The following is a 19158-nucleotide window of genomic DNA, read 5'->3' on the forward strand; positions in this document are numbered from 1 at the left end:
AAATATTTGCTTTTTATCAGCAGCAACATTTCATGTCTGATTTTAAGAGGCCTGTTTGAGTGTGAGGCCCACACAGACAGAAGCTGGGAGTGAGTACACTGTGGCTTTACTTCATCAACTATATGCATCTCTCTCTCTCTCACTCTCTCTCTCTCTCTCTTTTACACTCACTCACTCAGTCTCTGTCAGTATTTCTCTCTCTCTGTCTCTCTTTTTCTCCCTTCTCTCGTTCTACACTCTTTTTTCTCCCTTCTCTTCTTCTACACTCTCTTTTTTCTCTCCTTTCCTTCTACACTCTTTTTCTCTCCTGCTCTTTTTCTCTCTTCTTTCCTTCTACACTCTCCTTTTCTCTCTACTCTCTTTCTTCTCTCCTTCTACACTACTACTTCCTTTTTTCTACACTCTGTTTTCTCTCCTTCTGCACTCTTTTTCTTTTCTACTTTCTCTTTTGTCTCTCCCTCTACATTTTCTCCTTCTCTTTGTCTCACTCTTTGTCTATCTCTCTGCCTCTCCTTCTCTTTTTTGTTCTTTCTCTGTGATTCCAATCTCTCTCTCTCATTTTCTCTCTCTCTCACTCTTTTTTTTATCTTTCCTTCTCTCTCTTCTCTCTTTGTGTCTGTCTCTTTCTCTTTGTCTCTCAGTCTTTCTTGCCATCACTGTATCTCTCCGTCTCTCTTCTTTCTTTCCTCTCTCTCCTTATCTTTCCGATCACTCTCACTCTCTCTCTCTACGTCTCTTCTCTCACTATTTCTGCCCCCCCCCCTGTGTCTCTTCCTCCTCTCGCTTTGTCTTTCTTGTCATTTCCAGTCCTCGGTCTCCCTCCGATTTATCATCCAGGAACAAACGAAGCTGAATCAGGCTCAATAAACAGGGAGGAATGAAATTATGTCATATTTATGCATGAACGCATATTACACATAGAACAAAGCATATAAATAAAAGGAAAATGAATTAGAGGAATGGCAGAATGGCAGCACACATTAGCCTATAGGAGGAGATCTCACGCTCAGCATTGCAGATGCCTTGTGATTAGATAAAGAACCTGCCCACCCTCCTCCCTGATTATATATCCTGTTGTTTGATTTGATAACCCACACAGCTAATTTCAGACCTTGCTCTAATCGAATCTCCCTAACCTCATTACGTGCGTTTGGAGATGCAAGCCAGTGGCTGACTGGAGGACTAGACTATTTGCAGGCTCACCACACCACGCATCTCCTTTACTAACGATCCCTGTTGAGTTTACTACTGTTTAACGTGGTGGAGGTGGGCGCTCCTGCCAAATGTACCAGGGCAATTTCGAACGCCTGAAACGATTTTGCTCCGGGCAACGTTTTAGCAAAAAATTCTATTAGCCCAGCTTAATAACGGTACAGAAGCAATTATGGTAGGATGGTGTGGGCAGGATGCGCCAGCTCATTGGGGCCTGTGGTGAGTTATGAGAAGATTCTGATGAATCCTGTCTCTGTGTGTTTCTCTTTCCTGTCAGACTCAGGCCTCACCTCTGGCGACCCCTGAGCTCTTCAAAGCCCCGCGCCACCAGCTCCCTGCCCTGCCCTGGCCCATAATTACATGCTCCCAGAGCCTGTTAGTCTGCTCCAGGCGTCTGCAGGCTGCTCTTAAAGAGCCCCACTTCAAACAGGACTCGAATTCAGGGCCATTAAACAGGAACAATAGCGAGCAGCTCTGAGTCGCTCTTTAATCTGCTTCCACTCTGGGGTCGAGCCAAAGCCGACGCTCTGTGACACGGCCGGAGTATCTTACGGAAGAGTTCGTCCGGGCTCGTCTGCTCAAGTGGGACGAGACGGACACTTCTGACCAGTGGAAGAAGCTTCTGAGATGTGCAGATTAGCATATTATAAACTAGATACTAGAAGTTACTAAACTAAATACTTAAAGATACTACAGTGAACTAGATGCTAGAGGATACTATAAGAACCTAGATACTAGAAGGAACTAGGTACTAGAGGAAACTAAATACTAGAGGGTACTAGATACTAGAAAATTCTAGATCTTAGATAAAACCAGATTCTAGAAGATACTAGATACTTAAAGAAAGTAGATTATAGAAGATACTAGCTACAAGAAGGTACTATGTACTAAGAAAAACTACATACTGGAAGACACTAGATATTAAAATAAACTAGATACTAGAAGATACACAAAGAAATTAGATACTAGAAGACACTAGATACTAGAAGATGCTTGAATAAACTAGATACTAGAAGATACAAGCAACTAGATGAAACTAGACTCTAGAAGATACTAGTTATGAGAAGGTACTATGTACTTTGTAAGAGAAACTAGATACTAGGAGATACTAGATACTAAAATAAACTAGATACTAGAAGATGCTCAAGGAAATTAGATACTAGATGTCACTAGATACTAGAAGATACTTGAATAAACTAGATACTAGAAGATACTAGATACTAGAAAGCGGCACTAGATACTAGAAGACGCTTGAATAAACTAGATACTAGAAGTTACTTGAATAAACTAGATACTAGAAGATACTAGATAATAAAATAAACTAGAAACTAGAATACACTAGAAGAAATTATATACTAGAAGGCCCTAGATACTAGAAGATGCTTGAATAAACTAGATACTAGAAGATACTAGATACTAGAAGATGCTTGAATAAACTAGATACTAGAAGATACTAGATACTAGAAAGCACTAGATACTAGAAGATGCTTGAATAAACTAGATAACTAGAGATTTGTCAGGCTACCTCTCAATAGTGACATTTCTAGAACTTTCAGAAGGCCTAGATGTTTTTTTTTTTTCACAAAACTGGTGCTACCCACTAAATTAAAATGTGACTTGTTGATTTAACCCTTTTAAGCCTTTTGTTTCCAAGGTAAACTTAGCAATGAGAAGAGTTTTACTCCAATACTTGAGTTTGAATACAATAAAAATGATTCTGTTTAATAAAAAATGCTAAAAATTACAGAGTTTTTTCAGAGAAATCATTAGGCCTTCTCTGAGGTTCAAGAAGACCCTGAGAGTTTCCTTCTGGTATATATTCATTCTCAATAGTTAACAAATTATTAAATTGAATTAATTATTAAATTATTTTGTTATCATCTACAGCAGGAGTCAGCAGATCTGGTCTTAGAGAGCAAGAGTCCAGTAAAGTTTTCTGGTTTACCTGCCCAAGATGAAGTTGCACTGCACCAGCATCGTATTAGCATATTTTTATGTATGTGTCTGCCATAAAATTAGTTTTACATTACTGAAAACAGTGACTCCAAACTTTTGAATGCTAGCGTACATGACATCACAGGGCCCAGAGAAGTGAAGACCTGAAGCAGGGGATTAGTGTTGAGTGGGAGGGAGGAGCGAGCAAGTGAAAGAGAGAAAAAGAGAGGGGCGTCCTTTGTTCATTGTGAATTCATCCACAGCGTTTAGCTCTGACTCTGAGGCCTGCCGCTGAGGTGACCGGGCTGATTAAAACCCTCTGTCTGCGAGCATGCTCATTTGTGTCACTCTCCGGGCCGTGCAACTGCCCCGCGATGACGAATGGGGTTTGTGCTTGCAGTAATATACTGACTTCGTGTTGTCAGAAGTGCTTTCAGGCAGCGGCCGGTCGTAGGCCCAGGCGGCCAGCGGTTGGTCAGTGGCTGGCCAGGCCTTTCCTCAGCCCTGATGGATGAGGTGGCTGCGAGGCCGCACGGCTCTGCTCTGGCAGAAGCTCAGGGCTCACTCTCTGAACGTGCTGATGGGAGCTGGAAAGCCTGCTGCCAATGGGGGAGAAGCCACAGACATAGCTGTGGAAACATCCCAGCTAAAACACGGTTTCACTGGCAGACTACAAGAAGAAGAAAATGTAGAAGCAACTGCGTATTCATCAACAATCACTGGTGGTGATGTTGTAACCAAAGGTGCTCTGGGAACAAAAATCAGCCTTGGAATTAGTGGCCCCAGGGTTTGCCTGAAATTAAAACATATCAAAACACAAGCCAATGAACCTAGTACTGCGTGTTATTTATATATATATATATATATATATATACACACATATATATATATATATATATATATATATATATATAATATATTGAACTATGAACCCTATGCATAGTTACAGGGTTCTTTGCATCATGAAAGAGTTCAGATTGATGTAGAATGTGCTATATATTCAAAAAGGGTTCTATTTAGCACCAGAAAGTGTTCTTCTATTGTTATAATGTGAAGCTTTTATCAATAGCAGAACCCTTTTTGGTGCCATACAGAAACCTTTCTTAAAAGATTCTATATAGAACCATCTACAGCACATTGTCCATATATATATATATATATATATATATATATATATATATATATATATATATATACATATATATATATATATACACTACATATATATATATATATATATATCATATATATATATATATATATATATATATATATAGTATACACACTTTTATATTTACTTTGTGTTTTGCTGTTTGTAGGTGAGTTAGCCAACTTGCTAACTGCTATGGTAGCTGCTGGCTGACCACAGCTACACATAAGTCACACCACTGTTGCCAACCTCACCATTTATCTACATTGTTGCTACAGATTAGTGAGTAGCCCTAAACTGTCATGTTCATATAATCGTTCACTTTTGTGCCACTATGGTTTATGGTTTGTGAGTTAGCTAGGTTGCTAACTGCTAATTGTTAAATAAATCAAAATATTTTCCATTTTCCATTCTTTCATTAGCCCCTCTTTGTATTGGTGCAGTTTTGCCCACTCTAACAGGACTGCAGTAGATACACACATGCTGAGACCTGGGAGGTATTTATTAATCACCAACCTGTACTGGATTTCCTCTTGGATTGGAGTTGGACACCCCCATTCTAAATGTTGCCCACCCCAGAGCGCAGATTCAAGACATTTCGGGGAGCAACTTTATAGAACGCTGTCATTAACAGCTAAAGTGCTGGGTGGTAATGAAGCCAGCCCTGGGACCACTTATCTCCTCCCTGCTCTTCCACACACATCATCACAATCTGATGCAAATAGAGCTCTCATGCTTTTACTGTGATGTCTGCTGTCTGGACACTGACACTTAGGCAGCATCTAATAGCCAGAGCCTGAGGGTCTCCAGGTGAGAGATGAGCCCAGATGGCTGAGTATGTAGGGCATGGGCTCAGACCGTGCCAGTGGGCTTAGCAGAGGCTGGCAGTGGCTGCAGGCTGCTGCTGGTGGTGTGAGAACTGCAAATCCCACTGGAAGGCCAGCATCCACTGACTGCAGGGTCAGCACCGGACGCGACCGCCCCCTCGCCTCTCATGCGCCAGTGTGAAAGGTGTTAAAGAGCTGGCTTGCACCCAGGACGGCGGGTATGTGGAAGGAGAGACAACAGGGTTTTATTCAGAGCAAGGATCATTACAACTTGGACCACTACGACCTTTCAGAAGGGCTTTCACTGTATGACAGTAGCTAGAGCTATGATGAGCAGTTCTACAGCCTATATCATGAAAAATTACATTTACCTTGATTTTTTTTTTTCAAATAAAAATGTGACAGTATGTAAACATTCCATACAGCCCAGTCCATAAAGTCCACATACAGAAACCTAGCTGCAAAAATCAGCTAATTTCAAATTTACTGTTTTTGTGATGTCATGAAATCCAATGCATTTATATATATCCTATTCAGCCTATAACAATTAGCTACCTTTCATCCCATTCATTCACCTTGAAGTTTTAAGGAGTGTTTCAGGCCATACTGCTTTTCAATTGAGGAACAATAGAGGGCAGCCAATCAGAAGAAAGGTTATTTACATATTAGTCACAGTGTCAAAAAAACAGGGATAAAGAGGTTGAAAATGATCATTTTTGTACATAAAAGCAAACAAATTTTATAAGTGGACCCAGGGGGAAAAACAAAATGCACGAAAAATGTACAATGTGGGCACTAAAAAAGAAATTGTTGATTGTTTTTAGCCTTTTCCTTATAGGTATGGTCAAAAACAATGAACATGCAGTCCATCAGCCAAGATATGTTTGGTGTTGTTTCTTTAGTTTTGCACTGAAGTTACAAAGCTAAGGCATACATTATCTATAGGTAACAAGTAGAGATACCTGATCCCAGAACTTTGGGAATCAGCTCTGATTCCAAGTGATGGGAGTTGCATCACTGACATTTTACAGCATTTGGCAGACACTCTTATCCAGAGTGACTTACAATTTAATCATTTTTACAGAGGTAGGTGAAGGCAGTGTTAGGAGTCTTGCCCAAGGACTCTTATCGGTATAGTGTAGGGTGCCTATCCAGGTGGAGATTGAACCCCAGTCTACAGCGTAGAAGGTGGAGGTGTTACCCACTACGCTATATCAACCACACTGACTCCAACACTTGATTCCACACAATAAGTTTCCCAAATATCAAATCCAAAAATCAAGACATGGTGAAGGAGATCTGGCAAAACAAGAAGTACAGTATTATATAAGTTTGGTACTGGATTTGGCAACTGGTGCTTTGCTAGAGAACTAGCTGAAGCTAACCAGGCTGGTGGGAGGTAACCAACCCACTGGCTTTCTGTATATAGTCACAAAAACAATACCAGCAAAACTCACTGGAAACACTCTGGTAGCACATAAAGCTAAATTACTAGCTAAGTTTTTTTTTGTCAAAAATTTCAAAAAATTAAGGAATTGAAGAATCGAGTCCAAAACTGTGAAATCAACTCTTGATTTATAAATGCCTGAAATGCCTGGTAACACAGTATAGCATATGTACTGTTTTCTATACAAATGGACAAACGTACAGACAAAACTTAAAGGGGAATTCCTCTGATTTTTTAAAATTTCTGCATAATTAATTCTTAAGATGTACACAAAGTCATTCAGAGTGGTTTGATGCGAAACGCTCTGTTCCAGAGAAACAGAATTGTTTAATGAAGAGTTTAATGCCTCTGTAAACTATTTCTCAGAAAGTTATTACAGTAAACAGTTACAACTACACTGCCTGACGTTATTTTGCAGTAGACCTAGGAAGGTTTTGAAATTATTTTCCTGCCTCTTACAGACTTAGCAGTGAGCTGTGGGGAAGACTTGAGGCCTGGGACATGTGAGAGAGCTCACTGCTAGCTCTGTAAGAGGTAAGACAATAGTTAGATTCCTAACATAATTCTAGAAGTTTGATGTTTGAGTGATAAAGAACACTCTTGAAACTAAACGATAATCCTTTAGAAGCCTTATGCGATTTGCTGTTACATTACAGTGGTAAAACTCCAGCTCATGGCTGTGCATATCAACTATATGCTAACTAGCGACGACTTTAATGGTCATTCACTGAGCTGAGAAATTTGACTGTCTACTTCTGAGATGAAAGTCAGAGTGAAAGACAGTGTTATCTACCACTCAGACATCAAACGTTTTGAAATTATGTTAGGAATGAAACTTTTTTTTACCTTTTACAGAGTTAGTAGCAAACAGGAGGAGGAGTTCAGGCAGAGGATATGCGAGAGAGCTTGTGTTAGCATGTCCGTCATGTGCTCTTGCGCTCCACTATAAATCATCGTATATTTAAAGTCATTACTGTAAACTGTGCGAACTGGATATTTTCATTTTGCGGTCAACTATAAATGAATGTATATGCAACATTGTGGCCAATGCTTGTAGCCGCTTACTTTCATCGGCAGTTTAATGCTGATCCAACACAATGCTGACATTGAAATTTCAACCACGACCAAAACTGTGATTCTGATGTCAAATCAATAATGGATTGATGTCACCCTGCTGTATGGGTAGCTAAGTGAAGTACTTTTGTCCAGTTTTCATTTAACATTAATTAATTAGTCACTTTCACACCTTGCTTCATAGCTTGATGCTTTTCATGTAAATGCATCCACAGCAGCTAATTAGATCAGCTAATAAATTAATGAATGAGTAATTAGTGGTTTGATTTGTATGGTGTTATTAGCCATGAGCGGGAGAAGTGCTGTGATTGTGCGTATAAGCGGGATGGCCGGTGAGGAGAGGCGTTTTATAGGTATATACTTTGGCAGCAGAGTGTGGGGAGACAGGTGGCAGGAGGTTATTTCAATAATAAGTAATAATATCATCAGCTCGCTCTCCGTCTGTCAGGACACGTGCTGATGCAGGCGCGAGGGGTGTTGAGATATCCCGGCATGCTTTGCGCAAGTAAAAATAGCCCTGTCACAGCTGGGCCGCAAGCAGAGGATATGGTGCAAGCTAACCAGCCAACCCACCCCCAAACCCACCCCCCTCCTACACACACACATAGACTGTTCAGTCACCTGATGAGCTTTATATTAAATAAGCACCTATTGGGCTCTGTAATATCTCTCTGCAATAATGAGTGTCTAACTGCTGTGTTTAGCCCTTTCAGTCACCACAGTAGCTTCTCCACTCATACCAAAAATGAGTTATGTGGGCCGTGATATGATAAATATTATGCACAATTTAATTTCTCTTGTTTTTTGCTGTGCATCTGTCCTGGATTTTATGATTAGGTCTTGGTTTCATCTCAGTCAAGCCTTTGCATTATGCATCCACTGGGAGGCACCCTTATCTGTGACTTGAAAAGCTGCACTGCTTTAATTGCTGCTTTGTAGAAGGTGGGGGGTGTGGATATGAGGGAGGGCTACTGATTTTTATGGTATATTCCAGTATAAAACTCAGTGATAAACATACACTATTAAAATGGTTCAGTGTTTTAACTTAAAAAAGTAAGAAACCTGGTTGTCCATATCATGGAATATGTAATGTACATCACTTTTTTGATGTAGAAGACTTTGATGTGCTATGTAAAACTGTTAACAAGTTTCGCATTGTTTTTGTGATGTCACAGAAACCAATACATTTAAATATATCTGCCTATTCAGTCTATAGCAGTTTAACTCCGCCCATTCACGCTGAAGTTATAAGGAGTGTTTTAGTTCGATAAAAAATAATTTTGAAAAATGGTCATGTAGAGACTTTTTTTGGTAAATAAAACCACACAAATATTATAAGTGGAATGCAAGACAAATGTAGGATATAGGCCCTTTAAAACTTTAGAACTAGTGTTCTGTATAGGCGCGTTGCTTCCATGATTTCACAAAAAAGTGAAATCAAAATGGGCTGTTTTGCAGTTTAGCTTCTGTTTTTGGATTATATGGAGTGGGGAGTGAATGTTTTTGACAGTGTTTACATAATACATCAAACTCTTCTTTCAAGAAAGTGAGAAAAGTTAGATTTTGTATAATTTGGGCACCTTAAGGCACCTAGATTACTTCATCGTAAAACATCAAATTCTTTATTACTGTGTACATTTTCATTCTTCTTCATTTCTTTTTATATTTCTGATATCCATGTGCGATAACGGTATACCATATATAGGAACTATATATATGCATAATTTGAAATTGCTGCCATTTACTTAAAAATAAAACCTTGTTACACTAACTTTCATTGAAAGTTAGGAGCATTTTATCTTTCTCTTTTAAAGTTAATAAAGTTTTTGGAAATTGAGTGTTGGTACGTTCTATACATCGTTCTATTGCTGCAGTCCAGTTTTACATAGTATATAACCTGGGATACCATAGCAACAGCATAGCAACACCTTAGCTACAACCTGGTTGCTATGACAACAGCCTAGCAACACCTTAACGAATGCCTGGGATACCGTAGCAACAGCCTAGCAACACCTTAGCAAACACCTGGGATACCATAGCAACAGCCTAGCACCCACCTGGGATACCTTAGCAACAGCCTAGCAACACCTTAGCGACCACCTAACAACCACCAAACAACTTCCTAACAACGAGCTGGAATACCATGGTAACCCAGTACTACTAGCAGCTGCCTGGAATTACTATAAACCTAAAGCTTTATAAAAAGCAATCAACAGTGCTCTGCAACCATCTTGACCCATCTCTGGGATAAATTAGTGTTTGTAGCTCAAGGATCCAGGAGAAAGCAGGTTCTGCCCTGAAAATACCAATGCAGTTTTTCAAGACTTTCAGGACTCAAATCGTTCTTTAGCATACATCGTTATAGAATCTATGATAACTTCTTGCTTTGCTTTCCCATGCAGAACATGAAACTGGTGTAACTGGAGCGCTTTGTATTTCCTTTTTGTTTATTAATGTGTTCAGGTTTGTTTGAAGCATTGTATCCTTTGAGTAATTGTTGGCTTAGAAGTTCATAAAGCAGGCGTGGTTCTCCCAGTCAAGGGAATTCGACAGTTTAAACTGACTGTAGTCTAAATGAAGTGATCAGAGACGGCTGTAATAGCTTAAACTACAAACGTGACCTTGGTCCCTTCTCCTCCACGCTTGCACCCCACTCCCCCCATCCCTACTGCTAAGCCGTCCATCCAGCAAGCGGAAAAGTTGGGTGACACTTTACAGTTTCCATGCAGGCTTGGAGTAATTTAGTGCTCCGCCTCAACAAAGGGGACATTTTGTTTAAATTCCAAAAAATTACAATGGAGCAATTAAAATAAATCTTCGCTTGCACTTCCATTAACCCTGGCTGGTTTTGCGTTTCTCTGCCCGAGGGCCCGACGGATCTGGCCTTTCACTGATTTATGCTGCCTTCCTCAAGAAATCAGAGGGAAACCTCCCCTCCCCCTAAAGCACTTTCTTTGACCATACATAGAGATCCCTAATTTTTTTTTTTTAGCTCTGAGGAAAAATAATACATTTTCCACATCCATTATGTTACATCATAAATCTTACACATGTAGCCAAAGCCTTCAAGGGAATACTGGAGGGACGAAGGAGGAATGTAGTATTTCATACGCACAGGCCTGCAATGTTTGGGGAGAGATGTTGAAGGAATTGGAAATGCATTAGGTGTTTTTCTTTGGAAGTATGCTGAGACAGGTATGATAACGTATGGAAATACAGAGTGAAGTACTGCCTGAGGTCTACAAGAGACACGTGTAAGGGAGGCGAGGATCAAAACAGGAGAGAAAAATAGACGCATTTATCATTTTTCTCTCTTGTTGATTTTTGAATATTATACCAGCGCTGAAAGAAATAAAACCCTAAAGTTTTAAAAAGTTACCAGTATTCTTCTTCATGAAATTTGAGAGTTTCATTGGCGTGTATGACAAATTAATTCAAGAGTTGGGCTCTAAACCAATTCAAAGAATGAAAAAACAGACATGATTTTGCTAGAAACAAGCATAAATCTAGTATTTCAGAACAGAAAACCTCATTTGAAATCTCTGTTAACAGTTAATAGCTGCAATATCTTTATCTCTGCAAAAAAAACATTATATTAATGATTGATTTTCATGTAAATGAATGAACTAGTAATTAATTTATCAACTTAAATGTGGCCTGCATGTTCGGACAAACTCTGTTTCTGTTCACCGACAGCTACTTTATCACTGTGGACAAAAACATGGTGCTTTGTGTAAGTCTGCCCATAACTTTCTGTGATGGTACATTATTCGTTTATCAAGGTACAAACAATGTAAACGTTCATTCAGGTTTAACAGTGTTTTTTTGGTCTAATAGGTCTAATTGTGAACCTTAAATACGTTTTTTTTAAATAAGTATTTGTATCTTTTCATAACCTAATGTTTTAAAACAGAACAGTAAAATAAAAAGCCTGGAGACGAGACGGGGTGTGTGGAGTCAGTACTACTTAGAAAATATTATTTTAATGGATTATGGTACAGTTATGAAGATTATTCCATAATATTCCAGTGACTGCCTTAATTGTTAATTAATGCCTTAAATCTGCCTTAATTCTTTTTCTTTCACTATCTGCACACATATGTACATTATAAATGAATTGCTCTTCAGGTTAAGTCATTAACTTGTTCTAGGCTTAACATCACTTGGAAAATATAAACAAAAAATGAAAGTATTTGTTGGTGATTTTTATATTGTCGACATTATTGGCAATGTTGAATAATTGTTTCAGCTCTAGCATTGACTGACAGTGACTGAAGGAGGGAGCATCTTTTTGACAGCACAGAAAGATGCTACCTCATTACACAATTCAGGGATGAACCAGAGTGAACTGAGCTTACTATAAACCTTCTCTTAACATGAACCTCATTACGTTAAAGTATGTGTCACACAGATCATCGCACCTGTTTGCTGGTTGTTGTTACACTATCTGTGATATCATAACAGTCTCTGGCATATAAATCTCTGGCTACGTTTTGGAGCAACTTACTAATTCACAAACATAACTTCTGTATATGTGAAGTTTTCATCATTACAAACACAGCTGCTACATCTATTAGCTTGAATAGAAGAAAAAGAACAGAATGAAACTGTAAAAAAGGAACGAAAGGGGAAATCTACCAACTTTTGAAATTTTAGAATAATTTAATGGTTTGAGAGGTAAACAAAGTCATTCTTCATTTTTTTAACGTGCAGAGTAACTCACTGACTCAGATTTCCCCACAGTGGTGATGGGATGTAAATATAAGCATTTTATTTACTATCCAAACTAACCAGTGAACCCACACATCTTCAGAGTTTTTGTATGTAATGCTGGTGATGGTAAAACAGCAGTAAAAAATCTTTGGGGACTATTTTGCCTCACAATTCCCTGCATGTACCTCTCCATCATGAATAGATTTAAAAAAGATGTTTTAGGCCAAAAGCTTATCTCAAAACTATCGTAACACATTTTTCAGGCATCAGGCACTTTATTAACAACCCTGTCATGTAACAATTTTCTGTGAGGGAGCCTTTAGAATGACTTTGTTTACATATTAGTAACTACATTTCTACATAGTTTTAATTCCTGATTTAAATTCCTGATTTAGGAATGTTATGATGGGGCTGGATTCCAAGAACCGAAACCTAGAAATATTGATTCTCAAAGTGAACCAATTATTTTTTTTTTTATTCCAATTTTAGACTTAAGAGAAAAAAAAAGATGGTAAAATTAAAAAAACTTTTTTAGTTCTAGTTTCAGTTCATTTGAATTAGACCAGATTCACAACAAGCCTTAAAGAGTCCATATCACGCAAAACCAAAATTCTAATTTTTTCATTTTATCATTTTTTCAAAGGAAAAATGATAAAACGAAAAAAAGAAAAAATGAAAAAAATTTCAAAAGAAATACGTAAACATTATAAAAAAATACAATCCATTCACTAACTAGTCCAAACAGTCAATATATAAAAATTATACTGCAAAACAGTCTATTTTGAATTCAACCTTTGTGATGTCACAATAACCAACTCATTTACATATACTCAGTTTACAGTAGTTTAGCTCCACCCATTCACCTTAAAGCTACAAGCAGTGTTTCAGCTCTAAGGGCTTTTTGCAAGAAGCCCAATACAATGCAGCCAATCAGAACAGAACTCATTTACATACATCAGTCAATTCTAAGGGATACAGAGAGCTTGGAAAATGGATTCAAATGTAAAAATGAATTATGACCATTTTTGGTGCATAAAACCATAAAAGTTATTGCAAGCAAAATGTATCCTATGAGCCCTTTAATAAAAGCTTCACTCAAATTGTGTTCCCACACATTTACACCCACATACAGTTAATTGCCAGGACAAATGCTGCTATGTTAATGCCCTTTAAGTGGTGGAGGGGTTGTCATCAAGATCACTGAGAGCAAGTGGTCATATCCACTGTCCTGGGCAACAGGTGTTCTATGTGCACTTTGGTCAGAGAGGAAAGGGCTCTCCTGCGCTCAGACCAAAATAAATCTCACTTATTCATCAATGCAAACAAATGCACGCAACATCTGTTTTTAGCTGTCAGACTCCTTTGGAGTTATTTCCACTTCTAATTGCGGTTAAAAGTGCCAATGTAATGGAAATCTGTGCTACTTTCATTCAGCTTAATCACAGCAGAACCTTATTTTTAGCAGAGAGTGAAAAACAGACATAGCTCAAAGTGATGAGATCATTTGTGCTCGGGGCTGGCCAGCGTGAAGACATTTTAAGAAAGCGTGAGTGTGATAGAGGGAAGTGTAGACGTGTCAGTCCACACATACCTTCTGAGATATTAGAAGCCTGCAGCGCCTGCTGTAACAGGTCCTTGCTTGGTCGGTGCATTGCGGCGGCAGTGTTGACTCTCTCTTTACAGGGAGCTGCATGGGCCTGCCCCGCTTTGGGCCAAATCACACCAATTTCCCCTTAATTTATACAGTTTTGGAAAGACTGTCCACTCTGAGCTGTTTCTAAGGTCATCTATCAGTATCTGTGTATTAAGGGTTCTTCCAAAATGCTCACAGGTCTGGGTTAGGATAACAGAATACATATAACAACAGTGAGGACAGTAATCAGATTACAGGTACATTATAGAAAGAGAATAATTACTAGAAGGAGTACATTCAAACCACTTTTCCACATCATGGCAAGGCAAGTTTATTTATATAGCACCTTTCATACATTGCTGTCATTCAAAGTGCTTTGCAAATACAGAGTCCGTTTTAAAAAGTAAATAAAAGAAAATAGAAATTAAAAACATGATTAAAACATGATTAAGGCAATAGACTTGAAAGAGAAAATCATTCAATTAAAAATCTAATTAGAAATTAGATTATGATAAATAAAAGATTAATAAAAAAATACAAACTTACATTACGGTAATAAGTTGCCGTTACAGGAGAGATATTTAATAATCTGTACCATAATGCATTTGTAAAGTAACCCTCCCAAACTTGAACATATCATATAATGAATGAAACCTATTGTTGGCCTAGTAAACATGACCTTATTTGCATCTTGATACTCCTTATAACCTTATAACTCAATTTTTTAAATTTTTCATTCTTTAGGTTATTTTTTTTGCCATTTAAAAATGCTATCTGCCCATTACATTGTGAGAATGTTTCTTGGCGACTGGACTCAAATCGTTCAAAAAACGTTTTATTACACACTACTATAACCTAAGAATAGCTCCATTAGTTCACGCTGAAGTCCCTGTAGTTACTGAATGATCAGTCTTTGTGTGAAATAAACCTGGATTGTTTAAGGGGTTAAAACACAGAAGTCTCAACAACAAAATATCAGTTTTTTTTCAGCATTTAGTGTATCTGCCTTTCACCTTTATTACAGCTTCCATTCTTTTTAGAAGACTTACTTTCACTTTAAAAAAAAAAAAAAAATCTGCAGGGATATTTTTTCACACCTCCAAAGTTCAGTCGTAGAAGTTGGTTGCACTTCCTGCTTCTTACATTACATCAGACTCACTGGTTCATAAAACCTTCCTCCACATCTCAGATGTCCAGTTTGGTGTTCTAGTAGAAATGTTCTTTTTGTCCGTCTCCTTTTCTCAGTGAGGTTCTTCTTGACAGCTACACATCCTTTCAGACCCATAGCACTGAGTTGTCCTCTCACAGTGGAAGGATGGACAGAAACACCTGTGGATGTTTTCAGATCTGAAGCAGCTTGATTTTCTCCTCTCTCTCAAAGATGAAAGCTTTTAGTACTGCTTATCTGATGGGGACAGTTTTGGTGTCTACCAGGTCTTGCATGGTTGTTAGAAGTCCCATTTTCACTTCTAATCATTTTTTGTACTTCAGTTTTGTAAAAACAGTTTTGGATTTTTTTTCATTTCTTTTCCTTTGACTTTCTCCTTCCTTATTCAAGTGGAATACTTCGATGAAGGCAGCTAAGCTGAGTGTGGGTAGCTGTTTCTGGGAATGTTAATGTGTGTTTGAAGGGGAACATACTGTCAGGGAGATCTTTGGGAGCAGCTTTTGTTGGGAGGATGCAGCTGTATCTGGTTGGGTTTAAGATTGGAAGGATGGAGGAGTTAAAGTAACAGTACAGAGCACAAATTAAATACTCATAGATCTGATGTTATACTTGGTGCTGGAGGCTTTTTGGAGCCTTATTACATACTCAGGCTTTTTATTTGGTAACTACAGAGACTTCAGTGCAAACTGGCCGAACTCTTAAAGTGTGGCTGAGTGTTAAATATTTGTTTTCTGCTTTTTTCCTGACAAGTCAAGATTAATAACTTGTACGCTCTTAAAAAAGATGGTTCTTCAGGGGTTCTTTAGTAAAAAATGATTCTATATAGAACCATTAACACTCAAAGAACTCATGGTATGCTTAAAGCGTTCTTTGCATCATGAAGCGTTCTTCAGATTGATGAAGAAAGTGCTGTAGATCTAAATAGAACCTTTATGAAAAGGGTTATATTTAGCCCAGGAAAGGGTTCTTCTATTGTTATGATGCCAAGCTTATAATAGTAAAAGAATTCTTTTTTTTTCAATATGATTCTATATAAAACCATCTACAACAAATTCTCCATTAATCTGAGGAACACTTTCATGATGCAAACCCTTTAAGCATATAATGGGTTCTTTGTGTGTGAATGGTTCTACATAGAACTATTTTTTGGAGCTATATAGAACACTTTTCAAATAGAACCATCTACAACACATTCTCCATCAATCTGAAGAACCATTTAACGATGCAAAGAACGCTTCAAGCATGCAGATGGTTCTGTAAAGCATTAATGGTTCTATATAGAACTGTTTTTTTTTTACTAAAGAACCCTTGAAGAACCATATTTTTACATGTGTACTAATTTAATTTATTAAATTTCCATTCAAGATGGTTCTTCAGGGGTTCTTTGCTACTTTTCTATGCACCAGACTGTATGAAGTTGCCTTTTACAGAATTATTAGTTTTTGTTATAACAGTAATTATTGTTAGCAATGTTAGTATGAAGTATTCCTTCAATATATCAAACGTTTTCTATTCAAACACTGATTTGCTGCAGTAAAGCCGTCTGTTGGACACCGTATTGCCACTTAGCGAGGTGGTGCGTTTAGAAAAAGGGGGAAAAGAGAAGATTCCAGGAATTCTGAATGGATTATATCTCCAGCAATGCGAAGACAGGTTATGCTGTGAAACATGAAACAGCCCAAAGTCTCTGTGTCTGCTGGATGAGCTTTAGAGCTTCAATCAGTGATGCTCAGATTACAGCCCCCCCCTGCTCTGCCGAGGGAATCAAAGAATTAGGAGAGGGAGAGAGAGAGGACTTATCTCTCTTTTGAGTGCAGATGAATGAACAATCAGTGCAGGTCTTCCTCCCTGCCTCTTTGAACTGAGGAATTAGATCCATCTCAGACAAATTACAGAAGCCTCTGTCTCTCTCATTCCCGCTCCCTCTCTCTCCTGCTTGCTTCAGCCTAGAGTTCTCCCTCTCTCCCTCTCTCCCTCTCTCCCCACAGTCGCTCCATTCTTCTGCAGGCCCGGCTGAGGAGCGGCCCTGCCGGAGGCTTCAATGGGCGGCACTGATGAGGCGCTGCACTTTAATAAGACCTGTCTGTCACCGCTGGATTCCAGCAGTCACACAACTCCACCCTAATCCTGCCAGTCATCTCTCTGTCTCTCTCTCTCTCCCTCTCTCTCACTCTCCCCATCATCAGCAGCGTTGTCTTTTTCTGTTTCTCGGAAATATGTTCATGCTTAATGTTGTGTTTTCATGTTGGCATTGAAAATATGGTCATTCTGTACCTCATAGCGATGGATATGAGACCAACAATGACATGTAGCCATGCAAATGTTGCCATGGTGACAACGTCAGATGATTATGAGAGGACAGCTTTGGAAGAGTTGATTGTTTAACCCCTTAAAATCCCAGGCTTATTACATACTAAGGCTTATTATACAGTAAGTACAGGGACTTCAGTGCAAACTGGCTGAGTTCTTCTTAGGTTATAGAAGTGTGTAATAAAACTTTGGGCCTGCTGGCGGGTCCTGGCTGTATAAGGGGTTCATTAAGGTGTAAAAATTGAGGCTGTTGTTCTGTACTTTCATATTTTTTACACTGGGTGTACAATGAGATGTCCAGTATATATATATATATATATATATATATATATATATAGCCAAACAGGAAATATTTCATGAACATTGACATATATATGGAATGAACTTTGATATATATTGAATGAAAGTCTCTGTTGAAGTGTTGAGGATGGCCAACAAAACTGTGCATCAATTAATGGACATTAACAAACTTCAGGTGAAGCTTAAAGGAAGGGAGTTCTGATAAAGTGACCAGTATGTATACACAGTGATCCCTTGGACAGAGTGACCTGAGAGTGGCTGATATATGATGTGAAGCTACTGACGGGTGGAGCTTCAATGTATACATAATTTGACATGCTGCAGAAGAAGAGTCAGATGAGGCCATCATTTCTGTCTGAAAAATGTTCTTTTATTGAGAGCAAGGGAAAACAATGCCACTTGAAAAGCAACTAAAACTTGAGGTAGGTCACTCCTAGCCCTACTCTTTCTTCTGATGGTTACCAAACACAAACGCACTCTAACTCTGAGCTGGACACAAAATAACACAGTAAACACATACACACACTGTAACAACAACACAACAACATTAAATAACAACATAAACAGTCTGTTCAGCAGGTGGGGGAGGGCCAAGGCTACAACACACACAACCCCAAAAGTCCCTCTCTGTCTGAACAAAACATTCTATAAATTATTGTATTCATTTTTATCTCAATGTTCATTCAATATATATCAATGTTCATTGTATATATATCACAGTTCATTCTATATATATCAAAGTTTGATACATATATATATATATGTAACCTTAGAGCAGACAATAAGAAGAGATCAAATTTCCACACCAAAGAAAAACTATCACAAAAGTAATAGCTACCTGGCAAATTAAAAGTCCTCTAAATGAAGTGTCTAAATTCAGTTAAACTGAATCTACACTAGTTTATGTATAAGATCTGCCACTTTTATATGGTGCTAGTATTGCATGTAGGCAATTTCCTCTCATAGTTGGTCTTCCCCAGTAGAAACAAAATATAAATGCAAAAATTGGCAAATGCTAGTGAAAATGAGTAGCAAGCACTGAATGTCATTTAAAAAATAAAGTTTTTTTAATTTTTTTATTGACATTTTTTACATTCTAATACTTATTGTTTTGCTAGTGGATTTTAATAATTTCATTAAAAATATTTCAAAGTCAACTGCATACAAATCCCTTAAACACATTACAGAACTCAAATAACGCTGCAGTCAGATTTATAATTCATCCAAAGATGCTTTTTTCCCCCTAAGTCATCCATGTGAGCAGCAGGAAGAATCTGGCAGCAAAAGCACCTGATGAGGAAACGTTACGCCCTGCTGACTGAGCTCCGTAACTGAAAAGATGGGAAGCTGCGCATCTTTTCACATGCTACATGTTGTCATAATATGACA

Source organism: Colossoma macropomum, unplaced genomic scaffold (genome assembly GCF_904425465.1).
Source record: "Colossoma macropomum unplaced genomic scaffold, Colossoma_macropomum, whole genome shotgun sequence".
Lineage (NCBI taxonomy): Eukaryota > Metazoa > Chordata > Actinopteri > Characiformes > Serrasalmidae > Colossoma > Colossoma macropomum.